The 16,734-nt window shown below is 46.1% G+C and overlaps 1 protein-coding gene across 1 annotated transcript in view; it reads right to left on the bottom strand.

Moving 5' to 3' along the window:
* Positions 1-16,734, bottom strand: part of CCDC141 (coiled-coil domain containing 141) — a 676,030-nt gene that overhangs the window by 515,621 nt on the left and 143,675 nt on the right. The gene's annotated exons all lie outside the window — the stretch shown is intronic.

The following is a 16,734-nucleotide window of genomic DNA, read 5'->3' as shown; positions in this document are numbered from 1 at the left end:
TAGGGTTGGTTAGTGATCATGCCTTTTCCTACCCCCTCTGTTATGTCTAACTGTGTTCCTTATACATTCCCCTGTCGTACATTCTGGTGTGCTGCAATTACCGCCCCTACGGTCTATGCAGAAGTGCGGGTTCCCAGCAGGGTTATTCAGTGTCAGCACCCACTAAACCCCCAGTGTTTCAGCCAGGAAACGCTCATGTCCTCTGCCCCTTTGGCACACCCTGGTGAACAGTAACCACCATCCCCACGGGTCCCTCTCTGGGAAAGGGTGTACCCTGCGGTTCATCCGTTCCGAGATTGGGACACCTCTCTCCCTCCTGTTTCCCTCTTAGGTCCTCTATCAGTGGTCCAATTAAGTCAGGATCATCTGCTCCCCTGTTTCCCCTTTGACCCTCTATGGGGAAGGGTAGACATTAGATAAAGATAGTTTCCCAAACTGTGCAATATTATAATTACCCAGAAATATCCAGAAAGCACTTTATTTTATTTTTGCATTTTTAAAGCGCTCACACAGCCCGTGGGCATCGAGGCGCTGTTACAGGAATTGTTCGTTTTTTTTTTTTTTTTTTTTTGTCTTAGTTGCTTATTTATAACGTGCTTAAACACCCAGAGGTTTCTAAGCGCGGACCCAGGGATCGAACCTGTGTTGCTTCGAACCTGTGTTGCTTCGTGTCGTCTTGCTTCCAAGACCTGCTGGAAGTTCAAAGTAAAAGAAGGGCAGAAAAGCCAAACTCCAGTGTCCAGTCCTGTCCACATCTAGCCTCTGAAATATGTTTCTTGAGTGCTGGAGAGCTGCCCTTCCTGTGCGTACAGTTTTGTAATATGTGCATGTTTTGCCAATAGCCGCATTGCTGTTTCGTGCTTGATCTTGTCATTTACATTGCCTCTGTAGTGGAGTGGTACGTAAACAATGCAAAATGGACCAAGTTATTTAAATGATTCCACTTTTTTTATTTGGTTAAACAGTAAATGTTATGTTTTTGGTTGAAAGAGTGTCATCTACTTCAGCTTTGCCAACAGTCTATTATTGTCTATTAACTATTTTTTAGGGGAATGTTAATCCCACCACTTTTCCTCCCACTGCACTGTGTGATTCAGGGCCTCTTGTTTGACCACACATTTCTCAATAATTTCAACTATTTACTTTTTCGTTGTCCCAGAGTTGCCAACACAATGGTTTTAGCTTTTCTTTCTTCTCGCTTTCGTCAAGAAAAACAAATCATTCTCATTTTGGGGACTTTAGTTTCTCTGGTGAACTCTTGAAGCACTCAAGGTGTTAATCTCTACCATTTCTGGCTCATGGAATACTTACATGGCAGTTTAGGACATCTCTTCTTGGATACGCCATTAATCTTAAATTACAAGAGGCCATCTTTGATTCAAGTTCTTTCCATGTTTGCCATTGATTCAAGTTGGTATGGTAATAAGAGCAGACTATAAGTTCTTCCCAGGTGTCTCATTACCATTTGGGGTTCTTTGTTTCCTCGATTTCTCTGCATCTCTCATGTTCAAGTGGCTCTCAAGGTTACCAGTACCTGTGATTCAAGTACCTTTCGGAATTCTTGACATCTCCTATTCAAGTGCCAGCCAATTGTTTAAGGATACGCCTTTTCAAGGCTTCTGAACACGTTTTTGGGTGAAGGGCTTTTCTGTGCCTCTCAACGCCTCTTAGGGTCAAGTGCCCCTTCACCTTTCTCAGCACCTCTTAGAGTTATGTGCTCCTCTGCGTTTCTTGGCACCTCTTGCCAGCAAGTGCTTTTCCAGCTTTCTGCCTCTTTGCTACTAACTGCCAACTCTCCTGTCAAAGCGCCTTCCACTGGCTCCAAAAGACAAACCTTGTGTGTCCAGGACTTTTACAACCTTGTTTACCGCTTCTATATCCGCCCCTTACCATGGGATAGGATGAATGACTCTAAACAACGAATACATTGGCCCACACTTTCCGGATGGCAAAGTTCTGCCTTCGCTTTGTGGAACCGAATTCTCTTCTACAAGAGTGAAACTAGGGCCAATGCACACTTGCTCGGAGGGAACAGCTTGTACAAAACCTCAACTGTTACACCTTTCAAGTCACTGACATGGTCCTGATGCTATAGAGGACATGGCCCTAATGCTATAGGGGCAGGGAGCCAAGATTCAAGGGGCAGGGAATCATTGTGCCACATACTTGTAGTGGTGCAAGATTGATAACGCCTCTTTGAAACCTGGTGCCACTTCCATGGGTAACTGCATTCCTGGACGTGAAAGCTTGCCAGCCTTCCAGTAAACTCCTATGAAAAATGTTAACAGCGGGAAGCCCCAAGGATCCATGTTGACAATGGGGTACCTCAACCTGAACATATTCACAGTGGTGGGCCATCCATAATGGGTGACGGGGGCCCCCTCCAATTATTGAGGGCCCATCAGTGCTTTCTGTTATGCAGATCATTCCCTGTCAGTAAACCTGAGGGAATTTGGCGCATAACAGTGTCTCCCGACGCTTATAGTGGACATGGTTCCATATGGGGCTTGCAGGACACGTATGGACCGGGATCCCACATAGGGCCTGCAGGACCTCTGGCACTGCAAGAATTAGGCGGCACAAGGGAGTTCAGCCCGTAGGTGGCCGGGGGGGCACACAATTAGACACTTTTTTCATGCCCTCCTGTGAGAAGGCGATACTCTGATAAATCACTTCCCTCCCTGCTTCTGTGTTGCCTGCTGCAGAGAGGCAAGACAAAGAGTTGAGCAGAGCTAAGGGACTGGGCAGAGGGTGCTCTTTGAAAAACAAAAAGTGTACATTTGTGTGTGTATTTCTGGATGGGTAAAGGGAGTCCTGGAGCGAGCCAGTGTGAGGACAGCAAGAGCACATGGGCCAGAACCTTGGCACTGGGAACAATGTGGGGCAGTGCTGGAAGTAAGAGAGCAATATTGAGTCAGAACCTAGACAATGAGAGTGACATGGTACAGCCATGGGGCAGAGGGAGAAAGATTGGGGCATAACTTGAGCAGCAAGCACAGCAATGCTGACATAATTTGATGTGCACTGTCAGTATGAACATTTGTTTTAGAGAGCAATGCTGGAATATATGCTTGATACAAGTGCCATCATGAATTTCCTTTAGTAGAACCAGTATGAAAGGGGCAGCAATGTTATATGAGCCTCATTACGACCCGGGCGGTAAGGGATTACCGGTAAGGGCACCGGTACCGTTAATACCTTACCGCCCTACTACGAGTTCCCTTTGCGGGTCCTCCCTTAATGCCTGGTTTTACCAGGCGTTAAGGACAGGACCCGCAAAGGGACCTTAGAGCTAATAACGGTACCGCAATGGGAATGGGGAAGGGCCCTGGTGAATTACTGCCCCCGCCAACCTTGGAATGGGGCGGTAATAGCTCCATTCACCAGGGCGGAGTCGATGAGGTTTTGGAGGCAGCCATGGCGCTAATAGCGCCATGGTTACCTCCAAACTCGTAATGACCCTTGTGTTGGCAGTCCTCATGATCTGCTTTGGGCACGATCAACTTGGAAGCTGGGCAACGCTTGCATAGATTGTGGGGCCGAACTCATGATTTTTCCTTGGGTATCACAAGCTTGAATGTATGTTGCAAAATGTACCCAAACATTTTAACTGACCTGGCATCTATTGGAGTTTATCATCTGTTCTCCTACAAAACTGATTGATAATTGCATAGATTTTTACATACATTTTCAGAAATGTGCGTTGTCAAATGCAAAATTCCATCCGACTATTTAAAGAAATTCTCAGGGGAAAACCACCCAGAACCCAGCTGTTTTGGTTCAGGTTGACACACGTCATGAAAGAGAAGATTACCAGTCTCATTCAGACGAGGATAAAGAGAAATATCCTGCATCTGAAATGTTCCAGGCCATTCGAATGTAAATCCGCCAATAACAGGTGAACTCAGCAGTCCACCCACGACTGCATTTGAGTGGACAATTTGCGATGCATTCATTGTCCACAGAAACACAGCTAATCCACCTGCAAGCACAATGACTGCCACACATGCACAGATTAGTTATCAAACGGACGGGGATAGTGCACAGACCTCCAAGAAGACTACTGTGCCAAGAGTTACATTGACTTGAAGTGGGAGCCTGTAGAGACTGAATGCTACCGACAGAGCACTTACAGTGCAAGAAAGGAACCAAGGTGGGGAAAGATAAACCTTCCTAGTCAAACTAGACCACGGGGAATCACTAAGCTTGAACCATCTTTACCAGTACTCCAGATAACAGCTCTGCCCCCCAGCTCCTGCTCTATCTCTGCCCGCAGCACATCTTTCCTGCATGGACCACAACTTGCTCTTCCCCCTAAAGTCACCTCGTTTGTGCCATCCCATCCTACTCAGAAAACAGTGCACCGCCACCAGTGGTCATGCCTATCTGGTCTGTTGGGAAGAGCTCCCAGGTATGCCAGAGTGCCACTGGGAGTCTGCAGACTCTTGAAAGGCCCAACACCTTCCCCAGGATAAACAGAGGACTCAGTCAGCGACAAGTTCAAACTGCAGTTTATTACAAACAAAACCAACAGGGAACAGCACAGGAACAGGAGAAAACCATGTACGGCTCGTGCGTCCCCGGCTCGCAGGCCGGTTTTGTGCCCCAATTACGTCAAAGTGATGTCACAACCTGGGCCTTTCTCCAGAAAACCTATCAGGCTCCGCAATTGGATACTGAGCATCTTACCACCTATAGTGGACACTATATATCTTATTCTACTGGCCTTCACATGTCAAGTGGCTGGCCTGGTCCATCCCCAAATCACCATCTATAACAATGTTGCAGTGTGGTGGACTTACCATTGGTTCTGGCCCATTGTTACCCACCCCTAGGATACTAAACTGTGATTGGCTAGAGCTGCCGTCCCCAGGCATGGGATCTGCAAAGATTCTCAGCTCTCTGTGTACCTTTTCAAGGTAATAAGAATGACTATGTGTCTGCATTGTAACTTGTGTGTACCACCTTAGTGTATGAGTGTGCTTCTCTGCTTGGCGCAACACTTGTCTCATACAGTAGCATTTCTGTTGCAGTCTTCTGCCTCCTTCTCAGCGCTGGTCGCTGTCCATTGTCTGCTTCGGCTGGGTCACGTGTTCAGAGACCACGTATTTGAGCTGTGCAGCTTTGAATTAAGAGGAATTATTCGTTTTTACTGCAGCTGGTGCCTATGTCATCTAGGGAATGGAATGTCATCCGTATCTTGTGGCCTTGGCAGCAGGTCCTGTCTCACACATCTTGCTCTCTATCTAGCCTGAATTCAGCTCAGCTCAACACTTGCTAAGAGGTCTGTGGCCTGCTGTAATTTTCATAAACCATTGTAATGCAGTTTCTACAGTGTTCATGCTATAGTACATTCTCCAGAGGTTAGTCACACTAGGTTCTGTCAGGTCCCATAGGTGCTCCTGCAGCTCCATAGGGTTATTTGCATGTAAGCATCTGCAAGCTGTGCTCAGGATTTCTTGCTTCTTGTGGTTTTTGCGTTGCTGCACTTTGCTAGTGGCAAAAATAATAAACGCAATGACAGTATGCATATGTGTCTGTCCTCTAACTATTGAACTGTACGCTAGTGTTCTTCATGTATTCGAGTGCGTGTTTGTGTCCTGAAGTGCAGATGGCACATGTGCTTCATGTCTAATGCTACTATCTTGTGGTCTCTCTAACAACGTCATCAACATGGCTTTTTGGTGCTTTAATCGAGACTGTCAATGGAGATGTCTTTGGTTACGACCAGAGGCTCTTCATCCACGCGGTGGTAAAATCACACTGCACCTGGCCTGCAGGTCTTGTTGAGGGTGTATGGCTGGCTGAGAAGGTATCTCTCGACATACTTTTCAATCATTGGAGCACTGGCAATCGGTCCAAAATAGAATGGGTGATTGCAGTGTTTGCTGGCCTACTTCCGTGTTATACATTTCGTGTGGCGGGGGTGGTAGCATTCCCCATCCCTCTTCAGTCCCCCCTCTGGTCGAGTTGTCGATCACATCCTCATATGACAGCCCTCTGGGTTGTTCCTCCAAGGTGTCCATAATAGTTTGTGTGCTCATCGAAGGACCAGTTAGTGTAACAGCACACTCCTTCGGGGTTGCACCAAACCCATTTCCCTTCATAGTACTTTGCATCGAATGGGTTGCCCAGCTTCATTGAGCTAGTTGGGAATAGATTACATTGTGCAATTATCTTTCTTATCTCTTTCAGCGACAATCTCATCTTTTGCCCCTCCTATGTTCACGTCCATCAGGATCTGCATTCCGATAGCTTCCTCTGCTGTTTTCTTGCACCTGGCCAGACGTATTGTGATCCCACACATTGATTTTGCTGCCAGTACTAGTGCTCCCATTATCACCTTTAGTCCATCCGATAGCCATGATGGCATCCAGGACCATATGTAAGCTATCCAGCTTTTGTCCTCTCCTGTACCCCCTGCTTCATCTTCCATCTTGGCATGCATCTGTGCCAATTGTGCCACTGCATCTGATAAAGTTCCGTTATCTTTGTTGTTGGCAGGTATAAATGTGCAACAGGAACTTACTACTTTTGTGCAAACTCCTCCTTCCATAGCCATGAGGAGATGCAGAACATACCTATTCTGGAGGGCCACCAACCTTATCACCATGAGCTCTTCTTTTATGGCGTTGAACCCATTCACAGGAGTGTTAATCATTACCATCAGCTCCCAGCGAATGATCTATAACCACTTTTCATTTGTATACAACTGTGCAGAAGGTATTATTATTAATGCAAAGAACATCTGTGTTCTGCTGAACAGTCTATGTTCTGCTGGGATCTTGTCCAGTGCTTAGTAATTTCCTCCTACTCTGCTCAATCCCACCTGCCTCTCTGCCTTCTCTCTCCTGGCAGTGGTTGCCACTTCAATTGACCTTTTCTTTCTTTTGTTATTGTCATCTTTGGGAAGGCATTGAGCTTCCAGTGAGGGCATATTGGCATGACCAATGAGGGCATATTGATGTGTACTAATGAGCCAACTCCTCCCCAATCAGGTGGCAGATTCTCATATGCTTTTGATCCACAAGCCCAGAAATGTTGCACCAGTACTATTGTACCTGCTTTCATAGCTTGCGAGTTGTTCAATGTTTTTGCACCCAACGTTCTCGCCAACTTCAACTTCACCATTGTTCTGATAGCACAGTGCTGGAGTTTTCAGGGGTATTATTGGCATTGGACCAGCTTAATTTTCTACCCATGTCAGTAATGTTGCATTGGCTTCCACTCCTTCAGGCGTTTTCATTTTCTTCCTACACCTTGTTCACTGACAATTGTGCTAGTGTCAGTGCCTTGCCTCCCACCACTCCATCTTGCCACCCATTGTTTGTGTATACTTATCCATGCACTGATGTATGTGGTCTTTCCCAACATCCTGGCTCTCCTCCTGTCTCTCTTACTCTCGTCCAGGGGCATGGCAATTCCTTCAGTCTTTGTTTCTCCCTTTTCGGGTCTGTCAGTAATGTACTGTAACCCCTGGTCTAGCTGCCAGTAATTGTTCATCATGTCCAATGTCTTTATATCATTATTTTCACACAGGAATGGCCCCTTTAACATCCATCTCAGTGTGGCTGTCTTTCCTAGGAATCTTCCTCGAGTTTGCACCATTGAGATGTACATCAGGCATTGTGCACTTGCTGCAGGTATTTCAGTTTCTATGAATGTTCTAGAGTCACTCATTGCATATGGGATTACAGAGCAGACATAACAGCTCTCCTCTGTGGTTTCCTGACCTACTTTTGTCATGTGTTTGTACTACATGTTATTATACACTCGAGCAGTGTCAGTGAGATATATGTCGACTCCCTTCATGTCTGTGTCAACAGTGCGCTTACCTCTCCTTATATTATCAGCAGTGTTCTCTCGTACACCTGACATGGTTGTTCCACCTGCTTGGGTCAGGGGAATGTTAGTAGACATTACAGCGGTAGTGCTAACAGTAACATATAATTGCCAAAATACAAACCCCATTAATCCACTCGGGAAGTAATAGACACAACATAATGATAATGTTCTTTATTGTGTCCCTCATTTCCACTTACGCTACTTGATCCTTGCTGCTTGAAGATACAGTTTCCTGCCTGAAATGCACAAAGATGTGTGTTGTTCTGTTATTATTGTAAGTGCCCTTAAGCCCTGTGGACCACATAATCACTGATGGTGAAGGCAAACACCTCCTCCCAGACCTTTTTTACTGATAGGTCTCTTAATGTGGCCCGCACTGGGGGCTCACTTTGCTGAAGTTGTGGTTATGCTTGGGCTAAGTACTCTACGAAGACAAGATAATATACTCCAGGGGATTGCGCTCTGAATCGGTTGGGTCTCCTTACAGTGTGGACAAACTGGTTAGAAAAAGTGGCTGGGTACCGGGTGGATGGTAACATGGGTGAAAGCACACAGTACAATCCATGCAGTATTCACGTAGGCTCTGCGTGTGCAGAAAAGGGAAATAACAAACAGACAGTGTATCTTTAGTCAATTTCTACAAGTGTTCCAGTCGCCGCTTCAGCTGCTTGGGATTGTGTGACCATGGTGTGTCTGTGTCTGCCTAGTCGTGTAAGTTTAGAATGCACTTGTAGCTCTCCTAGGTCCTGAACTCTGGCCCTGACGGTCACTGAGACTTTGTTGCCAGGTGAGGCCACTGCTGTGTAGGGCTTGATGTCTTGCAGGTGGTTCCAGACGGACTTACTGACTAACTTGACAGCAAGGTCGGCCACCTGTTCTACCACATGAGGGCCGGTAAACTGGGGCGCATTCCAGCACCTGATGAAGTTGCGCAAGAGAATGATATCACCCACTTTCACAGAGTTTTTCAGTTCACAGTCTTGTGGTGCGTTGTCGCAGTCAATCTCTTTGCTGTTTTCTGGGCTTCCCTGGATTCGCTGTATCTGGCGAGAGATAAAAGAAGTGCTAGCCACCAGAGAAGTAATGTACTCATACATTTCCTGTCCAAACACATCTGCACTTATCTCACAGTCCTTCAGTGCTCTTGTGGGAGGAGCCAGGGGAAGATGCATGTGCCGCCTTGTCACCACTTCCTGTCACCACTTCATGGGGCGTTAAATGGTGGTCGGACCCTGGCTTATTGCGCAATGCAAACAGTGCAAGTGGCAAACAGTGCAACCAATTTTTCTTGGTGCTTTGCTATGTCTTGGCTATGCATTCCTTTAGGAGTCCATTCAGGCATTCACACATTCCATTTGCTTGCGGGCGGTACGCACGGGCGGACTTATGCTGAATGCCTAGCAGGATTCTGATGTGCTGAAACATTTCATTGGCAAAGTGAGGGCTGTTGTCAGACCGCAGGACCTCACACATGCCCCATCTCGAGAAAGCCTCCCTAACCAAGAACTTGGCTGCTCTAAGGGCATCAGCATGTGAACAAGGACCTGCCTCAATCTACCTGGAGAATGGGCAGACCACCACTATCATGTAGCAGTATCATTGGCTTACTTGGATCACATCCATGTAATCCAAATGTAAATGCAGAAATGGCCATACTGGTTTTAGTATGGCTTCTCTCACAACTCTTAAAGTATGCTCTGCTGTAAAATGTTGACAGGTGAAGCAGTTAATCATAAACTCAGCCACATGTTCATTTAAATTGGGGCAGAAGCACGTTTTTCCAATCCATGCAGCAATGACCTCCTTCCCTGTATGTGTGTGATAATGCAATTGTGCTAATGCTGTCTTCAATAGTGCTAGTGGCATGACCACCTTTTTCCTGTGTTGTTCTGTCACCATAGGGTGTCTTTCGGAGACATTGAGCACCCTCTCCTCACCCACAGCTCCTTCTCCTCATTGGGGGCAGCTACTTGCAGTTCCATAATCTGTGTCTCTGGTAGTACATTGTAATCTTCTATTAGCACCATATTTCCCAGTCCTCGTTGTGTACTGTGTCTCCCTCACAGTTCCCACAGTTCCCCAAAATACACTGCACATTTTGCCTCAAAATCTGCTGCGTCATTCCCTCTTGAGATAGGATCTTCCCCTTTTGTGTGGGCTTGACACTTCACTATTGCTAACCATGTTGGATAAGCAATTACTGCGATCAACCTTCCCAGTAAAAGTGCATGCTGTACTGGAGTCCCATCTGCCCTCCTGAATTCTCTCCTAAACCATTGTGCTAATCCTGCGTGTACTGCGGACGTCACGTAAGCAGAGTCAGAATAAATCATCAATTCCCTCACTACGCTGCTTTCCAGTGCTAGTATGAGGGCCACTAGTTCTGCTGCTTGTGCTGAATAATGGGATGGTAGTTGCGTACTTACAACCACCTCACTTGTCCCGTCTTCCTTACATTTTACTACTGCAGTCCCAGTATGTCTGACCCCATCAGTTTGATTAAAGGTGGAAGAACCATCAGTGTAGAGCACGTCTCCCCCTTAAGTGCATCCTCCTCTATCTTGCATGTCTCGCTGAACATTTCTATGTTCTTTGTGCAGTCGCGTGCATAGTCTCCTACTTGTATGACATCTGCCAAGAATGTTGCTGGGTTTACAGTCTTGCATCTTACTATCTTCAAGCCTACATTCGATAGTATTACCTCATACCCTGATGCTCTCTGTGTGGTCAGTGTGCTCTTTGGCTTCTGTAGTATCGCAAAGAGGACGTGCTCCATGTAAAGAGTGATGGTGCACCCCATTGTTACTGCTGCTCACTTCTCCACTGCGAAGGCCGCAGCTGCAAAAGCTTGTTCGCATAGATAATGTCCTCCCATTGCTGGGTCAAGTTGTCCACTGTAGCAAACTATTGGCTTGTGGCCCATGCTTGTCTTTTGTGTCAGTACTACCTTCATTACTATACCGTCAGTGTGTGAGAACAAGAAGAAGAATTCCTTTTTATAGTCTGGGATCGCCAACACTGGGGCTGTGCATATATCTTCTTTCAATTCCTCAAATGCCTCAGCCATCTCAGAGGTCCACGTCAGTGTCTTGTTGCCCTTCTGTGCTTCGTGCTTCGTTTAGGGTGCACAATAGTGGCCTTGTGTATGTACTGTAGCCGAAAACCCATGCTCTGCAGTAGTTGTATAACGCTAAGAACTGTTGCATTTCCCTCACTGTCGTGGGCTTAGGTGTTTTGCGTATCGTCTCTGCTCTTTCTGGGATAATCTGTCAGCCATTTTGTGATATTGTCTGTCCAAAGTACAACATTTCCTTCTGACACTACTGTACCTTGGCCTTGTCCACCTTGTATCCTTTGTCAGCTAACACAATCAGCATGTTTACTGAGTCCTGTCTACACTGATCTTCTGTCTCCATGCAAATCAAAATGTCGTCTACATACTGTAGAACTGTGCTTTCCGTCTGTATGTTGCTAAGGTCCATCTGTATCACTCTGTTAAAGATAGATGAAGACTCAAAGTACCCTTGTGGGAGCCGAGTATGTTTCCACTTCTGGTTTCTATACATAAAGCTGGTCAAGTCTTGTGAGTCTGGTTGTAGTGGTACTGAGAAGAACGCATTCGTCAAGTCAATGACTGTGAAACAGGCAGCTTCCGCTGCAATGCTGCACACAATCGTTGCTGGATTTACATCTAGAGGAGACCCTGCTTCTACAATATGGTTAAGAGTTCTTAAGTCCTGTATAATACGCCATGACCTTCCTTTTGCCTTGCGCACCGGATACACTGTGGTGTTACATGGGCATTCTGATGGTACAAGAATGCCTCTCTCAATCAGGGCTGTAATTGTCTCATAAATGCCCTCATCTGCCTCGTTGGTTAGGGGATACTGCTTTACTCTTGGTAAAATTGCTCCTGATTTCAGCTTGATTTTCACTCTCCCAATGCTCTTTATGCAACCCACATCATAGGGACTTGTGGTCCATAGACTGCTGGGTACCTTAGCCATGTCTTCCTCCCAGAATGAGGGTGGCGCCTCCAGCACCATTGCCATTCTCGATGGCACTTCTCTGTAATGTATCTGTAACCAGTAGGTTACACTCATTTCAAACACCATCTCTAGTTCCTGTCTCTCTTCCTTGAAAAGATTGTTGTCTGTCACTGTGGTCAGCCTGCACCCCTCTGCAACTCTGATCACTGCTCTCCATGCCCGCCCTGTGTCATCCATCCCATGCACTGCAATCCAATCCTCTCTTGCCACCACTGCCTCTATTTCTATGGGTACTATCGTTCCTTATGGCTCGTCCAATGGTAACTCATTCCTGAATAGGTACTCATTGGGTACTCGCCACACCTTTCCTGCTATCCATGGAAGCCATGCAATTGCAATATCCATCCCGTACTGGAACATTTCTGCATCCACTAGCACCCCCTCTGTACATAGTGTCCACAATAAGCTTGAGCAATCTGTCTTACATTTAGCATGTTTATGCCTGGTGTTTATGTGAATGAGATGGTCATGTTTAGTCTGCTCATAATGTCTCATCCCAGTATGTTTACAGGTGTCTGTCAAGAGTAAAGTAAAGGCAGTGATAGATCGTGGTCTCCTATAGAGAGTGATATATTGTCTGTAAAAGGAACCACTTCCCGAGCCCCCGGGAATCCTTGAGTGTTCATGGCATCATCTGACAGTGTAATCCATGACCTAGTTGCACCCATGTCAATAAGAAAGTCATCCGTGTCATCGGATACTACACTCGGAGGGACATGGGGAGGTGCGAAGGGATGAGTCTCTGGCTCCTTCACCCCCTGCTGGCTCAGCATCCACTGATGCCTCGCTGCGTCCCCCGCGCCCTCCTGAAACATGCACACAACTGAAATATGGCCATGCATTTTGTCAATTTCTTCCCCTTGTAGGCACCATGTGTGTGTGTGTGTCAGTAGTGATTTCTGCACATCTTTGGACAAACTCCCTCGTTACCTTTGGACCATGTTATGCTATATTTACATATCTTCTCCCTGTAAGGCGGGAGTGTCTTAAACAGGTGCTGAAGGGGCAAATCTGCACGCACTTTCCCTGATACATTTTAATACCTTTACCTGACCTCAAGTCGAGGGTTTCGATAGTCTGCTGTTTTGGGAGAAGTGCACAATATAATAATAATACTTTTCCATTTCTACGAGCCTCTCTGGCCCCACAACTTATCAGGCGTGCCCTGCGCACCACCCCTCCTTCACAGGCACTGCCTCCTCAGTCACACCCACAATCTTGCATATGTGCCTTCCGCGCACTGCTACTTGTTCACCTTGTCTATCATTCCCAAGTTTCCAATACTAGCTCCCCACCATCTCAAGTTCCTCATATCCTATATGTAGACCTATGTGAGACGTCAGCAAGCTAACAGAATAACATAGAAAGATCAAATATCATGCGTACACTGTAATAGCCCATTACTCCCAAACCACAGAAACCCCACAGCTGTCTTCCCGCGCTCCGGGCGGAGTATACCAATGTGACCGAACTGTACACGCTGCGTCGCCTACCATGTAAAACGCCACACTCCAGGAGACTTGACCAGTCGACTCACCTTCCGCAATCTAGGCCAGCTCCCTTGCTAACCCTTACAGGGATACCATCATCTATGACCCGAGCTAAAATGCCCAACTCACAGGAATCCCAATATTTACATGTCTTCTGTCATCCTTTGCCCTCAAGTACATAGTCTAGGTTATTCACCAGAACCTTTTACCTCTAAAACCGAATGTGCCCTAACCATAGAAAAAAGGACTTCTACCTCCGTCCTGTCCCTATTCACCTTGACACTACTAGACAATATTTTGACAATTCTCGACAATATTAGACAATACCTCACAATACTCAATACCCTCCCACACACCCACAGTTGTCGTTAGACTGGGTCAATACTTACATTCCATCGTTTTCTGGCGCTGCTCGTCTGCCTCCTCAAGGCGCTCACCTCCCTGTCTTGGTCTGCCTGGACAACTCGCTGACTTTGGGCAGGATGATTTCCAAAGGGGCTCCTGACGGCCTGTACGCGGGCATTGCGTTTTCCCATCTTCTTGAAATATGCGAGGGTCCTGCAGTCTCTCAGGTTCTGCGGCGAATTAAATGACCTGGTGCCGGGCTGGCGCATGCCTCTGCTACCAACTCCGAGGTATGCCAGAGCGCCACCGGGAGTCAGTGGACTCTTGAAAGGCCCAACACCTTCCCCAGGATAAATGGAGGGCTTAGTCAATGACAAGTTCAAACTGCGGTTTATTACAAACAAAACCAAAAGGGATCAGCACATGAACAGGAGACAGCCATGTAGTTGAATGGCTGTGCCTGACTTCTGGATGGCCTTGCTGCCATCCTCTGCAACTCCAGAACATCAGAAGCCACCAATGACACTTACAAGGAAATGTTACAGGATCAAGAGCTTATTGTCCCGACAGAAGATACTTTTGAGGTGTAAGCCTGTCATTTGGAGTTCCTTATGACCACAACTCCACAATGCACACGGTAAAAAATGTTGCAATCTGTCCAAACAAATGTCATCCATTTTGCCGCTATCCCCGGCAACATAGAGGATCTCAAAAATTCATGGAACAACCTAAAGAGGTGGAGCTTCATGCAAGGGTGTGGAACAACTCATGGAGACCCTTGCCACAAGGTGGCTCACCACCGCACTTAAAACTGCGCTCATGGGAATAAAAGGTGCTGACCATTGTATATCTTGAAGACGTGGAGGGAGTTGGAGGCCTGGTGACAGGCTGCAGCTCAACATGTGGGCCACAATAAATGTCTGTCAATGTAACATCACTAGGTACATGGCAGAAACACAAACATCGTTCCCCTTCTTCAAGGTGGCATTCTAGAAGCAATGGCTGAAGAAGAGCAGCGGAATAGCAGAAGCACTTGGATAAAGGAAAGGGGCACTGAATTCCTAGCAACCACCCCAAGCATCCACCATCAGTCTAGCTATATCCACCATAAAATGCGTGGCCACCCATGTTCTGCACAAGGTAAGGCAGGAGATGTACTGCGGGTTGTGAATGGAAGACTCCCCAATCTCTGACCTGCAATCATGCCATGAAAGACCAGAGTGGAAATAACCTTTCCTGCCAGACCCTGCTGCTGACTAGCCTGTACCCCATCCCCACTCCATCCAAAATGCCACGAGTGATGGGGCCTTCAGCACTCTCATTTTCAGGGTCATGATGACAGACCAGATGACAGAGTCGAAACAGGAACAGGTGGTACAAAATAGGAGTTCCTGGTAGGGTCAGTGGACAGGATCTCCCAGTACATTCTACTGTGGTGCCGGCTGAGATGTGGGCGTTGCTGTAGCACTGCTCTGGGGCTCATGAGCCAGGGTTACTGTGGTTAGACATAGTGACCTCTGTAATGGAGACGGCACCTGACACTGACACTGGACTGTCATGTGTATGTGAAATTAATGGGGAAGGACATCCATGCAGACCTGTACCTCGGTACATTTGGTTAATCAATTCCAAGAACCCGGTTACAACGAGAATGATATTTGATGAGTGGTATTACAAAACATTTAAGGCACCAAGCTCCAGCAGAGTACATACATTTCAGAAAATAATAGCAGCTGTTCATTTATTCATTCCACACATAAACCAAAGCCTGTGCATGTGGAATGAACAGTGATTTAGAATGGAACTTTATAAATCAAGGGGTCTTTGACAAGGATGCTTAAAAGATGAGATCAGGATACACCACAATAGTTACTTAAACAATGGACCTTACTCCGATTATAATATGACATCAACTACAACAGAGGTTGTTAAGAGATTTGTGAAGAGCAGAGCAAAACAAACAAAGGACTAGTACTCAGAAATCCTTTTCAGCAAGCAGTGATGTTGCAAGGTCTGGAAAGGATCTGGGGATACGCTAATGTCGGGGCTAGCCAGCCTTTTGAATTTAGCCCCTGAGCTTCTATCCGGGGCAACAAACAAAAACAACCGGGGCTATTGCCACCCTGGCCCCCTCCTACCATTGCCACATTTGTTATTCCATAGAAGAACGCTGCAACGAGAGGCAATATGGAAACCAGCCAGAACAAGGAAAAGAAAAAGTAAGAGGCTTCAGTCAGCAGACAATTATTTCTTCACAAGCCATGTTGATTATTTACTTAAGCATTGTCTCTGTGCATCCAGGTCATTGCGTCAAGCAAAGCCTAGACACCACACAATAGAAAGGATTTTTCTGCACAATAACAGAAGGCACAAGTCCTCTCAAAGATTAACTATCAGTGGTAAATTAAGTTTTAAATTGTTTTTAATGTGTGGGTCTTGGGCAAAGAAACACAAAGGGACTGTGTTCACAAAGCAGGTTTCTGAAGGTGTACCACATAATTCACTTACTAGGTGTTCTACCTCCAAAAAAAAAGAAACCATGAATTGGGCCAGTAGCTATGAAATTCAATACTATGAATCATATTCTGTTCAATATTTTAGGGAAAAATGATATGTGTCCACCTTACAAATGTCGATATGGCCTGAGAGGAACTTTCGGAGCAACAAAGGAAAGAAATATTTTGGGAGCATACAACTACACACAGAGTGCAGACAAAAAAGACTGCTAGAGACCCACCAAACCATTTAAGGAGACTAGCTCCTAACCAAAATGTATATGTAATGTAAAAAAAAACTGTTCCTTAATGCAATAATGGTGAACGAAGAGACTGCCCAACTAATGGACCTGTGGTGATGGATTGACAACCTCTGTATCTCAAGGGCACGTGGTGTGACTAATAGCAACATGGAATTTGATACATGTTTAATGCTTACCCATTTCTGTTGCTAACAAACTATGAAAATATTGATTCTATAAAGTCTATTTCTATCCTATATAAATTGAT

The sequence above is a fragment of the Ambystoma mexicanum genome, chromosome 9 (genome assembly GCF_040938575.1).
Source record: "Ambystoma mexicanum isolate Mex_15411 chromosome 9, UKY_AmexF1_1, whole genome shotgun sequence".
In the NCBI taxonomy this organism is placed as follows: Eukaryota; Metazoa; Chordata; class Amphibia; order Caudata; family Ambystomatidae; genus Ambystoma; species Ambystoma mexicanum.
Note: the sequence above shows the minus strand (reverse complement) of the source record. Positions and strands in the feature narration are given on the sequence as shown.